Genomic DNA, 13,060 nt, shown 5'->3' with positions numbered 1-13,060 from the left:
CTGTCCTGCCCCAAGTACCCCACACTCTGATATGCCAACCTTCACGCCCTCCTTTCCCATTCCCTGCACAGAACTTCTCTGCTCATTTTTTGCTTTTCCTTTTTGTGGACAAATAAAAATTGTATATATTTTTAAAGCATACAGTGTGTGCTGTGATACGTGCATATATTGTGAAATGATCCTCACACTCAAGTTAATTAACACATCCTTCACCTCACATGTTACCTTTTTTGTGTGTGATGAGAGCGCTTGAGATCTATTCTTTAGTCTTTTAGCAAATTCCAAGTATACATGGAAGTCCCCATGCTGTACATTAGGTCCTAAAATTCTGTCCCCTTGATCAATAGCCCATCTTCCCCCCATCCGGTCTCTAGGTGCCAGGATTTTAAAAATTTCCCCCAAGTGATTCTAACCTATAACCAGGTAGAGAGCCACCAAATTAGACAAACATCTGTGTATGAATTGATAGAAGGGAAACACATCAGACCTGGAGAGGAGCTAAAACGTCAATGAATAAATGTAAGGCAGAGGAGAAAAAGACTAAAAGCATGAGAACCCTTAAATCTGGTCTGGTCTGACAGACAAGGGCTGAGGGACACAGATAAAGTCCCAAAGTCGTGTGCAAGGGGAGCACATCCCATATTCCTCATGTCCCCTGAGAAAGCCTGATGCTTTCTCAGGGGACATGCCAGTGCCCTGCAGTGGTGCTTCCAGCCCTTGTGATTTAGGAGAGAAGAAACAGCTGTCAGCTCAGATGCAGGGTATGCTGGTCCAAAGGGAGCACAAACAGGCCTGAGGAAAAGACGTTCTCCGTCCTGGCTTCAGACTCCACAGGTTTACTTACAACGCTTGTGAGAAATGTCCTCAACTCCCAGGGGCCTTGTTTAGCAGGACACAGCCTCCTCTAATGAGCTATGAATTGTTTGGGTGACACTCATCTCCGGGTGAGAAAAATACATTGTGCCTAGTGTCACAGAACTGGCAGCATCAGATGCAGGTGGGATCCAGGCCACGCCTGCTCAGACCCTGATGCTCACAGGTGCAGACCTGCAGCAGGAAATGCAGGTTTGCTACCTGCCACTTGGAGGAGGAAATCATATCGTATCCTCAAGTTACTCCTGCGTGATTACCGGCTCCGGGATAATGTCAGCGAGCCACAGCCATAAGGAGCAAAGGCGCCAGGGGAAGCGCTGACCCGCTGGGCCCTGAGGCCGCCGCCCTGCCCCGGCCCCCACGTCTCTGCCTCTCTCAGGGCTACCCCTCCTCGGAATCACCCTTACCCCTCAGAGCAGAAGTGGGTTCTGTCCTCCAGCTAGCGAAGTCCATGGAGAGACTTTCCGTTCCAGAGAGAAGCAGCCCTAGTTCCGTTCTGACATTCTTCCCGGTCGAGCTTGTCCCAGGTCCACGGTTCCTTTGGCAGGAGGCCCAGCCAGAGGGGAGCCCAGGACTTGGTAACGGGCTGCAAGACAGTGCAGTGGTTCAGCGCGGAGCCCTGACAGTTGAGCTGACTGGAGCTCAAAGCCTGGCTGTATTGTGTGAAGCGGGGGACTCATATTGCCCCTGAGGCTCAGTTTCCTCCCCCGTAAACCAGTGATCCAAATGGCAACTTGTCAGGGGTGTGGGAAGGGTACTAAGAAGAAATGTGTGCCAGTGCAGAAAGTGCTCTGCCCAACGCCTGGCTGCTTGATGAATGGAAGCTGTTATCACCCTTCCTGGCTAAGGGAACCAGGGCCCTGACCCTATATTTTGCCCCTATTTCCAAGAGCAGAAAAAGCTCCATCACAGTTTCCCCAGCAGTAATGGTCAACTCCATGCCCTGCAGAGAGCCTGGCTGGGTCTGGGCTTGAAAGGATGCCAAGACACAGAAGTAGGAACAGAGATACGCTGAGACAGCTGGCCTCCAGGGCTGTGGAAGGCGGCCCTGCCTGTACACATGGGCTACCCCGCCTGTACACACGGGCTGGCCCCCACGCCCAGGGTCTCTGTGGATGCAAAACTCCTGCTACCCCCTCCATCCACAGCACACATACACACACACGTGCATAGACACAGACACGCACACACATGTGCACACGTGTGCTCGCATACACGTACAGACACATGCGCGCACATCACACACATACTGTCATGTGTGCACACGTATGCACCCACAGGAGTCACTATTCCCTGCAGAGAGACCCATGTTTATCAGGCACCAGAGCTTCCCTGGGGTTGGGGAGTGGGTCCTCCAAGGCCTCTGTGGCCCCTTCAGTGGCTGTAGAAATCTGCTTTCCCCTCAGCCTTCTTCTGCCAGTCACCTTCTCTCAAGGAGTGATTATGCTTCTTTCTGTCAGGAACACTGAGTGATTGTGGCAGGAAAATTGCCTTCAGCGATAGGAATTTAAGACATGCTTTTCCTGAAAATAGTGCTCAAATTAATTAACTTGGAGGAAAGGATTGCTTTATTCATTTATATATTTTTTTTGGTCTGGACTTAATTTATTTTTCCCCAAGAGTTTTCGTTGTATGATAAGAGGTGAGGACAGTGTTACCTCCTTGGACACCACCTGAGTCAGGGAGGCCTCAGCAAGGCTGGTCCAAGGAGACGCCGGAGAGAGGTGCAGCCTGGGGCTGTGCAGAGGGCCGGCTTGTTCTGTTGAAGATGCTGCTCAGACAGGGGGCAGGATGGGTTTGGAGGCGGTGGTGGGTGTTGACGTGGGTGGTGGGAGGAGGAAAAACCCACGTGGGAACATAAAACATGCACACAAAGGTGGGCACGCTCTGGCCTGGGAAATTCCACTTGTTTCTCTAAGCATCCCTTCCTTCATTTATACGAGGGGATAAGAGGGTTGGTTTTCACGAGGACCTGGTGAAGACCTGTGTGTTCAGCTCTGTGATTCCTGGGCAGCACCAAGAAGAAGGGTGGTCCAGGTAACAGCAGAGGCCAGAGGGTGGAAAACCCAGCTGATCAAGGCTGGTATCTCTGTCACTAGCTGGGGGATCTAGGGTCAGTAATTCAACTTCTCTGAGCCTTTAGTCCCTCATTGCAAAATGGGGATAAAAATAATCACATCACAGTATCATTGTGAAAAAAAATACAACTATTAGGAACCCAAGAGGACCTTCAACATGGCAGAGGAATAAGATGTGGAGATCACCCTTCCTCCCCACAAATACATCAGAAATACATCAACATGTGGAACAACTCCTACAGAACACCTACTGAACGCTGGCAGAAGACCTCAGACCTCCCAAAAAGCAAGAAACTAACCATGTACCTGGCTGTGTGACTGACAGGCTCTTGGTGCTCCAACCAGCTATCAGTCCTGAGACTCTGAGGTGGGAGAGCCAAGTTCAGGACATTGGACGAACAGAGACCTCCTGACACCATGTAATATCAATTGGCGAGAGCTCTCCCAGAGATCTCCGTCTCAATGCTAAACGCAGCTCCACTCAACAACCAGCAAGCTCCAGTGCTGGACACCCCATGCCAAACAACTATGAAGACAGGAACACAACCCCACCCATCAGCAGAGAGGCTGCCTAAAATCATAATAAGTTCACAGACACCCCAAAACACACCACCAGACACAGTCCTGCCCACCAGAAGGACAAGATCCAGCCTCATCCACCAGAACACAGGCACCAGCCCCCTCCACCAGGAAGCCTATACAACACACTGAACCAACCTGACCCACTGGGAGCAGACACCAAAAACAACAGGAACCACGAACCTGCACCTTGTGAAAAGGAGACCCCAAAACAGTAAGTTAAGCAAAATGAGAAGACAGAGAAATACGTACCAGATGAAGGAGCAAGGTAAAACCCACCAGACCAAACAAATGAAGCGGAAATAGGCAGTCTACCTGAAAAAGAATTCAGAATAATGATAGTAAGGATGACACAAAATCTTGGAAATAGAATGGAAAAAATACAAGAAACATTTAACAAGGATCTAGAAGAACTAAAGAGCAAACAAACAATGATGAAGAACACAATAAATGAAATCTAAAAGTCTCTAAAGGGAACCAATAGCAGAATAACTGAGGCAGAAGAACGGATAAGTGACCTGGAAGATAAAATAGTGAAAATACCTACTGCAGAGCAGAATAAAGAAAAAAGAATGAAAAGAATTGAGGACAGTCTCAGAGACCACTGGGACATTAAACACGCCAACATTCAAATTATAGGGGCCCCACAAGAAGAAGAGAAAAAGAAAGGGACTGAGAAAATATTTGAAGAGATTATAGTTGAAAAATTTCCTAATATGGAAAAGGAAATGGTCAATCAAGTCCAGGAAGCACAGACTCCCATACAGGAGAAATCCAAGGAGAAACACGGCAAGGTACATATTAATTAAACTATAAAAATTAAATACAAAGAAAAAATATTGAAAGCAGCAAGGGAAAAGCAACAAATAACATACAAGGGAATCCCCATAAGGTTAACAGCTGACCTTTCAGAAGAAACACTGCAAGCCAGAAGGGAGTGGCAGGACATATTTAAAGTGATGAAAGGAAAAAACCTACAACCAAGATTACTCTACCCAGTAAGGATCTCATTAAGATTTGACAGAGAAATTAAAAACTCTACAGACAAGCAAAAGCTAAGAGAACTCAGCATCACCAAACCAGCTTTACAACAAATGCTAAAGGAACTTCTCTAGGCAGGAAACACAAGAGAAGGAAAAGATCTACAATAACAAACCCAAAACAGTTAGAAAATGGTAAAGGAATATACATATCGATAATTACCTTAAATGTAAATGGATTAAATGTTCCAACCAAAAGACATAGACTGGCTGAATGGATAAAAAAACAAGACTCATATATATGTTGTCTACAAGAGACCCACATCAGACCTAGGGACACATATAAACTGAAAGTGAGGGGATGGAAAAAGATATTCCATGCAACTGGAAATCAAAGGAGAGCTGGCGTAGCAATTCTCATATAGGACAAAATAGACTTTAAAACAAAGACTATTACAAGAGACAAAGAAGGACACAACATAATGATCAAGGGATGAATCCAAGAAGAAGATATAACAATTGTAAATATTTATGGACCCAACATAGGAGCATTTCAATACATAAGGCAAATGCTAGCAGCCATAACAAAGGAAATTGACAGTAACATAATCATAGTAGGGGACTTTAACACTGCACTTTCACCAATGGACAGATCAACCAAAATGAAAATACATAAGGAAACACAACTTTAAATGACACATTAAGCAAGATGGACTTCACTGATATTTATAGGACACTCCATCCAAAAACAACAGAATACACTGTGTTCTCAGGTGCTCATGGAACATTCTCCAGGATAGATCATATCTTGGGTCACAAATCAAGCCTTGGTAAATTTAAGAAAATTGAAATTCTATCAAGTATCTTTTCCAACCACACACTATGAGACTAGATATCAATTACAGGAAAGAAACGTAAAAAATACAAACACATGGAGGCTAAACAATACATTACTAAATAACCAAGAGATCACTGAAGAAATCAAAGAGGAAATCAAAAAATACCTAGAAACAAATGACAATGAAAACACGATGACCCAAAACCTATGGGATGCAGCAAAAGCAGTTCTAAGAGGGAAGTTTAGAGCAATACAATCCTACCTTAAGAAACAGGAAACATCTCAAATAAACAACCTAACCTTACACCTAAAGCAGTTAGACAAAGAAAAACAAAAAAATCCCAAAGTTAGCAGAAGGAAAGAAATCGTAAAGATCAGATCAGAAATAAATGAAAAAGAAATGAAGGAAACAATAGCTAAGATGAATAAAACTTAAAAGCTGGTTCTCTGAGAAGATAAACAAAATTGATAAACCATTAGCCAGACTCATCAAGAAAAAAAGGGAGAAGACTCAAATCAATAGAATTAGAAATGAAAAAGGAGAAGTAACAACTGACACTGCAGAAACACAAAGGATCATGGGAGATTACTACAAGAAACTATATGCCTATAAAATGGACAACCTGGAAGAAATGGACAAATTCTTAGAAAAGCACAACCTTCTGAGACTGAACCAGGAAGAAATAGAAAATATGAACAGACCAATCACAAGCACTGAAATTGAAACTGTGATTAAAAATCTTCCAACAAACTAAAGCCCAGGACCAGATGGATTCACAGACGAATTCAATCAAACATTTAGAGAAGAGCTAATACCCATCCTTCTCAAACTCTTCCAAAATGTAGCAGAGGGAGGAACACTCCCAAACTCATTCTACAAGGCCACCATCACCTTGACACCAAAACCAGACAAGGATGTCACAAAGAAAGAAAATTACAGGCCAATATCACTGATGAACATAGATGCAAAAATTCTCAACAAAATACTAGCAAACAGAATCCAGCAGTACATTAAAAGGATCATACACCAGGATCAAGTGGGGTTTATCCCAGGAATGCAAGGATTCTTCAATATAAACAAATCAATCAATGTGATAAACCGTATTTAAAAATTGAAGGAGAAAAACCATACGATCACCTCAATAGATGCAGAAAAAGCTTTTGACAAAATTCAACACCCATTTATGATAAAAACCCTGCAGAAAGTAGGCATAGAGGGAACTTACCTCAACATAATAAAGGCCATATACAAACCCACAGCAAACATCCTTCTCAATGGTGAAAAACTGAAACCATTTCCACTAAGATCAGGAACAAAACAAAGTTGCCCACTGTTGCCATTATGATTCAACATAGTTTTGGAAGTTTTAGCCCCAGCAATCAGAGATGAAAAAGAAATAAAAGGAATCCAAATCAGAAAAGAAGTAAAACTTTCATTGCTTGCAGATGAGATGATACTATACATAGAGAATCCTAAAGATGCTACCAGAAAACTACTGGAGCTAATCAATGAATTTGGTAAAGTAGCAGGATACAAAATTAATGCACAGAAATCTCTGGCATTCCTATACACTAATGATGAAAATCTGAAAGAGAAATTAAGGAAACACTCCCATTTACCATTGCAACACAAAGAATAAAATACCTAGGAATAAACCTACCAGAGAAGATAAAAGACCTGTATGCCAAAAACTATAAGACACTGATGAAAGAAATTAAACATGATAGAAACAGATGGAGAGATATACCATGTTCTTGGATTTTAAGAATCAACATTGTGAAAATGAATCTACTACCCAAAGCAATCTACAGATTCAATGCAATCCCTATCAAACTACCACTGGCATTTTTCACAGAACCAGAACAAAAATTTTCACAATTTGTATGGAAACACAGAAGACCCCGAATAGCAAAGCAATCTTGAGAAAGAAAAATAGGGCTGGAGGAATCATACTCCCCATCTTCACACTATACTAAAAAGCTACAGTAATCAAGACCGTATGGTACTGGCACAAAAACAGAAATATAGATCAATGGAACAGGATAGAAAGCCCAGAGATAAAGCCACACACATACAGTCACCTTATCTTTGATAAAGGAGGCATGAATTTGCAACAGAGAGAAGACAGCCTCTTCAATAAGTGGTTCTGGGAAAACTGGACAGCTACGTGTAAAAGAATGAAATTAGAACACTCTCTAACACCACACACAAAAATAAACTCAAAATGGATTAAAGACCTAAATGTAAGACCAGACACTATAAAATTCTTAGAGGAAAACGTAGGCAGAACACTCTATGACATAAATCACAGCAAGATCCTTTTTGACCCACCTCCTAGAGTAGTGGAAATAAAAACAAAAATAAACAAATGGGACCTAATGAAACTTAAAAGCTTTTGCACAGCAAAGGAAACCATAAACAAGATGAAAAGACAACCCTCAGTATGGGAGAAAATATTTGCAAACAAAGCAACTGACAAAGGATTAATCTCCAAAATATACAAGCAGCTCATGCAGCTCAATATCAAAAAAGCAAACAACCCAATCCAAAAATGGGCAGAAGACCTAAATAGACATTTCTCCAAAGAAGACATACAGACTGCCAACAAACACATGAAAGGATGCTCAACATCACTAATCATTAGAAAAATGCAAATCGAAACTACAATGAGGTATCACCTCACACCAGTCAGAATGGCCATCATCAAAAAATCTACAAACAATAAATGCTGGAGAGGGTGTGGTAAAAGGGGGACCCTCTTGCACTGTTGGTGGGAGTGTAAATTGATACAGCCACTATGGAGAACAGTAAGGAGGTTCCTTAAAAAACTAAAAATAGAACTACCATACGACCCAGCAATCCCACTACTGGGCATATACCCTGAGAAAACCATAATTCAAAAAGAGTCGTGGACCACAATGTTCACTGCAGCACTATTTACAAGAGCCAGGACATGGAAGCAACCTAAGTGTCCATCGACAGATGAATGGATAAAGAAGATGTGGCACATATATACAATGGAATATTACTCTGCCATAAAAAGAAAAGAAATTGAGTTATTTGTAGTGAGGTGGATGGACCTAGAGTCTGTCATACAGAGTGAAGTAAGTCAGAAAGAGAAAAACAAATACCGTATGCTAGCACATATATATGCAATCTAAAACAAAAAAAGAAATGGTTCTGAAGAACCTAGGGGCAGGACAGGAATAAGGACGTAGACGTAGAGAATGGACTTGACACGGGGACGGGGAAGGGGAAGCTGGGACAAAGTGAGAGAGTGGCATGGACATATATACACTACCAAATGTAAAATAGATAGCTAGTGGGAAGCAGCCGCATTGCACAGGGAGATCAGCTCGGTGCTTTGTGACCACCTAGAGGGGTGGGATAGGGAGGGTGGGAGGGAGACGCAAGTGGGAGGGTATATGGGGATATATGTATATGTATAGCTGATTCACTTTGTTATATAGCAGCAACTAACACAACAATGTAAAGCAATTATACTCCAATAAAGATGTTTAAAAAAATGTGTATGTATTCTTAATAACTGTCATTCTTCCTTTTTTTCTCATGAGCAATTTGATCCCAGTCAGACCAGAATGAAACCCCTAAAATACGAGGTAAAACAACGGCCAGTTTCTGAGTCCCTTTCGGTTTAAGATGCTCAGGTTAGTTTTGTTATCCACACCGGGTTTACACCTTTTTGATACCTACCTTTTCTGGGTGTTGACCCCAGCTTATACTCAAGAAATACAAGGGTGTTTCTTATCCACCCCAGCCAGTGTTTCTTAACCGGGAGCACGTGGATGGACTTTTCAGGAATCATAATCCTGTGAAACAAACAAAATAGTACATTAAGTTCATGTGAGCATCCCATCGATAGCTTTCACAAGGGCAGGGATGAGAGCGATTTGTATCCTCCCCAAAGAAATGAAGCCAAACTGAATTATACCACACAGAATATTGATGGCAAACCAATTTAAAATATGTAAAATTCCAAAATCGATTTTTACACAGATAATCTTTTGATACTCTCTTTATATAATTTTAAAAGGCTAATTTGAAGAAACCCTTTAAGAAATCACTCTTCTTAAAGTAGAGGACGGAGGCTTCCCTGGTGGCGCAGTGGTTGAGAGTCCGCCTGCCGATGCAGGGGACACGGCTTCGTGCCCCGGTCCGGGAAGATCCCACATGCCGCGGAGCGGCTGGGCCCGTGAGCCATGGCCGCTGAGCCTGCGCGTCCGGAGCCTGTGCTCCGCAACGGGAGAGCCCACAACAGTGAGAGGCCCGCGTACCGCAAAAAAAAAAAGTAGAGGACGACTCCATCTACCTACACTCAGATCTCTCTCATAAACATGAGCATGCGGGCACACACAGACAGACAGACAGACAGACAGACAGACACACACACACACACACACACACACACACACACACAGTTGCACTGCCGCCGGCTCAGTGTCCCCACCCCGGCCATGGCAGCTGCAAAGCACAGAGTTTGTGTCTGCAGTCTCCTGCCTCCCAGGAACCTGCAAGTCTTTCAAGGCGTCTCCCGGGCCCTGGCACTGCCCTAGGCTGGTTGTTCACAGTTGGCAGGTGAAGCAAAGGGCAGGAAAATATCTTGTCCTGAGAAGGGCAGCAAGGATGGTTCCACCAATCCTGACTACGAGACCATAATTAAGGGAGGAGGGTAAGAAGCAGGATGTAAACAAGGGGCTGAGGGGTTTAAAGCACACGAAGCTGACCCTCCCAGTGGGAGCTTTGCCAGGACACTGGGGTTTGCACCCAAGCCTCTGGGGCGAGGCCCTGAGACCCCAGCTCTGTCAGAAGCAATGAGGCAGCACACAAACCTTGATCTGAACATGTTCAGGTGCCTTGGCTGCCCCACTTTAGAAGAAAGGCCATGCTATGAGGTGTGTTCAGCATCATTTCCATGCAGACCGCAGGACGCCCCTGGTTGGATGTAGCCCTAGACCTTCGTTCAGATATCACTACTGCTACTACAACTACTACAATATTTTTTATTTTATTTCCTGGATTGTTTGTATGTTTATACAGTAAATGCCTAGTATAAGACCTAGGGAAGCGAATGCAAGAAAAGGGCGTACCTGACCGCACTGTGATGTGGATAAATTAACCAAGGTTCAAACCTTGGAGGAGCAATTAAAGACAGGTGAAGAATGCAGACACAGAGATCAGACTTGTGGTTGCCAAGGGGAGGAGGGAAAGGAGAGGGATGGACTGGGAGTTTGGGGTTAGCAGATCAACTATTGCATGTAGAATGGATAAACAACAAGGTCCTACTGTATAGCACAGGGAACTATATCCAATCTTCTGGGGTAAACCATAATGGAAAAGAATATTTTAAAAATATTGTATATTTGTATAAAACTGAGTCACTTTGCTGTACAGCAGAGATCTGCACAACATTGTAAATCAACTATACTTCAGTTAAAAAAAGACATGTGAAGAACGGCTGATACGGACCTGGCCTTCTATTTCCTTGCTTCCCACTCAGGGTCCCACACAGAACTTTACATGCACTGAGGGCACAAATACCTGAGTAACCTCACAGATCACTTACAATTTTTTCCTCACCCTCATCTCAAGAATAATGACAGCCTTGATTCATTTAAGCACTCAGAGTGCAGTGCAGGAATGGCCTGCTTTAGAATCACCAAAGACCTTGTTGAAAATGCAGCTTCTTGGGCCCCTGCCCAGACACACTGAACCTGGATCTTTTGAGAGGAGGCCCAAGAACCTGCATTTTAATGAGCCCGCCAAGTGACCTGGATGTCTGAGAACCACTGACTTAGTCAAGTGAGTATTTGTCCATCAGCACCTTTAAGTCTGCTCCCAAAGCCTTTAGCAAATCATTTCAACCTTGGATGGAGGCATCTCTAAACCAACGCTCGACAAAGCCCTTCTGACAGATTTAGAATCCAGTATCAGAAGGTTTAAACAAATTCACTTTGAAGGTAACTTTTATTTGTACTTCTAGTCACTTCATTAAGACTACCGACCTGCAAGTTAGAGATGGTGACCCCAGAATGTTCTTCTGGTGTCCATAACTCATCATCCTATCTGACTTGGGCACAGAGGCCCAAGGGATGCCCGCTCACCAATGCTGTTGAAATTCCCTCGGCTTGTGACATTGTGGGCTGACTCTACCGGTCACTGCCCTTTTCTGGATAGAACTTATTTTGGGAAGGATCCATTGGGATGGGAAAATGGGAGGAGATGGATGAAAAACAAAGAGAAGAGGAAGAAAGGGAAGAGGAGGCAGGGGTGGGAGGGAGAGGAAAGAGGGCTGGTTAGAATAACCCCGTTTTCTTTTTTTTTTTAAATTCTTTTTTTTAAACATCTTTATTGGAGTATAATTGCTTTACAATGTTGTGTTAGTTTCTGCTTTATAACAAAGTGAATCAGCCATACATATACACATATCCCCACGTCTCCTCCCTCTTGCGTCTCCCTCCCACTCTCCCTATCCCATCCTCCCTATCCCTCCCCTCTAGGTGGTCACAGAGCACCGAGCTGATCTCCCTGTGCTATGCAGTTGCTTCCCACTAGCTATCTATTTTACATTTGGTAGTGTATATATATCCATGCCACTCTCTCACTGCATCCCAGCTTAGCCTTCCCCCTGCCTGTGTCAAGTCCATTCTCTACGTCTGTGTCTTTATTCCTGTCCTGCCCCTAGGTTCTTCAGAACCTTTTTTTTTTTTTTTTTTTAGATTCCATATTTATGTGTTAGCATACGGTATTTTTCTCTTTCTGACTTACTTCACTCTGTATGACAGACTCTAGGTCCATCCACCTCACTACAAATAACTCAATTTCGTTTCTTTTTATGGCTGAGTAATATTCCATTGTAGATATGTGCCACATCTTCTTTATCCATTCATCTGTCGATGGACACTCAGGTTGCTTCCATGTCCTGGCTATTGTAAATAGAGCTGCAGTGAACATTGTGGTACATGACTCTTTTTGAATTATGGTTTTCTCAGGGTATATGCCCAGTAGTGGGATTGCTGGGTCATATGGTAGTTCTATTTTTAGTTTTTTAAGGAACCTCCCTACTGTTCTCCATAGCGGCTGTATCAATTTACATCCCCCCTGCTGTCATGAAAGCATCCGGCATCAGCAGACACTTTGCTGGTGTGGGGACCGAAAGACTGGCCCCGAGGAGCAAAAGGGAAAAATAAAGAAAGGTGACAAAAAGGAGAAAAGAACAAAGAGAAATACGAACTGACAATAGTAAAAAGAAGGTGAAGTACAAAGACTCCAGAGAAGTCAGGGTATTTTTACCTTTGCAAACACTTCATTTTACTACACTTAATTAATCATAACACAGGAACATAAATGTTTAAAGGGTGAAATAAAATGCACAGAAATAGTCATCCTCAACAAAAATGAGAACACATAAATTTAACATGAGGTTGTCATCCCTCCTCTCCCAGCACACAGGATACAGCATCTCCATGTCAATTCCCCCCTCAGGAACAAGGCCGTGGTAACAGCTCTCTCCTGGCTCCGGCTAAAATCAATAAGTGAAACGCAAGAGGAAAGAGGGGGAAAATACTCCAAAGAGAGAAGGGACTGGGCGGAGAAACAGAGCAAGCGTGAAAGCATAGGAGACAACTCTACTGTCTCCCGTCGGTGCCCTTCAGATCAGGAAGTTCTCTGACACGTCTAACTCAAATCTCTC

The 13,060-nt window shown here is 43.4% G+C and overlaps 1 protein-coding gene across 14 annotated transcripts in view; it reads right to left on the bottom strand.

Moving 5' to 3' along the window:
• Nucleotides 1-13,060, bottom strand: part of NTM (neurotrimin) — a gene marked incomplete at its 3' end in the record, with an annotated part of 1,328,870 nt that overhangs the window by 1,047,511 nt on the left and 268,299 nt on the right. For all 14 annotated transcript variants that reach the window (XM_079930756.1, XM_079930747.1, XM_079930749.1 and 11 more), the window contains one exon: nt 9,064-9,179. The remainder of the gene's footprint in view (nt 1-9,063; nt 9,180-13,060) is intronic.

The sequence above is a fragment of the Stenella coeruleoalba genome (assembly GCF_951394435.1).
Source record: "Stenella coeruleoalba genome assembly, chromosome: 8".
NCBI classification, from domain to species: domain Eukaryota; kingdom Metazoa; phylum Chordata; class Mammalia; order Artiodactyla; family Delphinidae; genus Stenella; species Stenella coeruleoalba.
The sequence above is the reverse complement of the archived record's forward strand: the minus strand, read 5'-3'. Positions and strand labels throughout refer to the sequence as shown.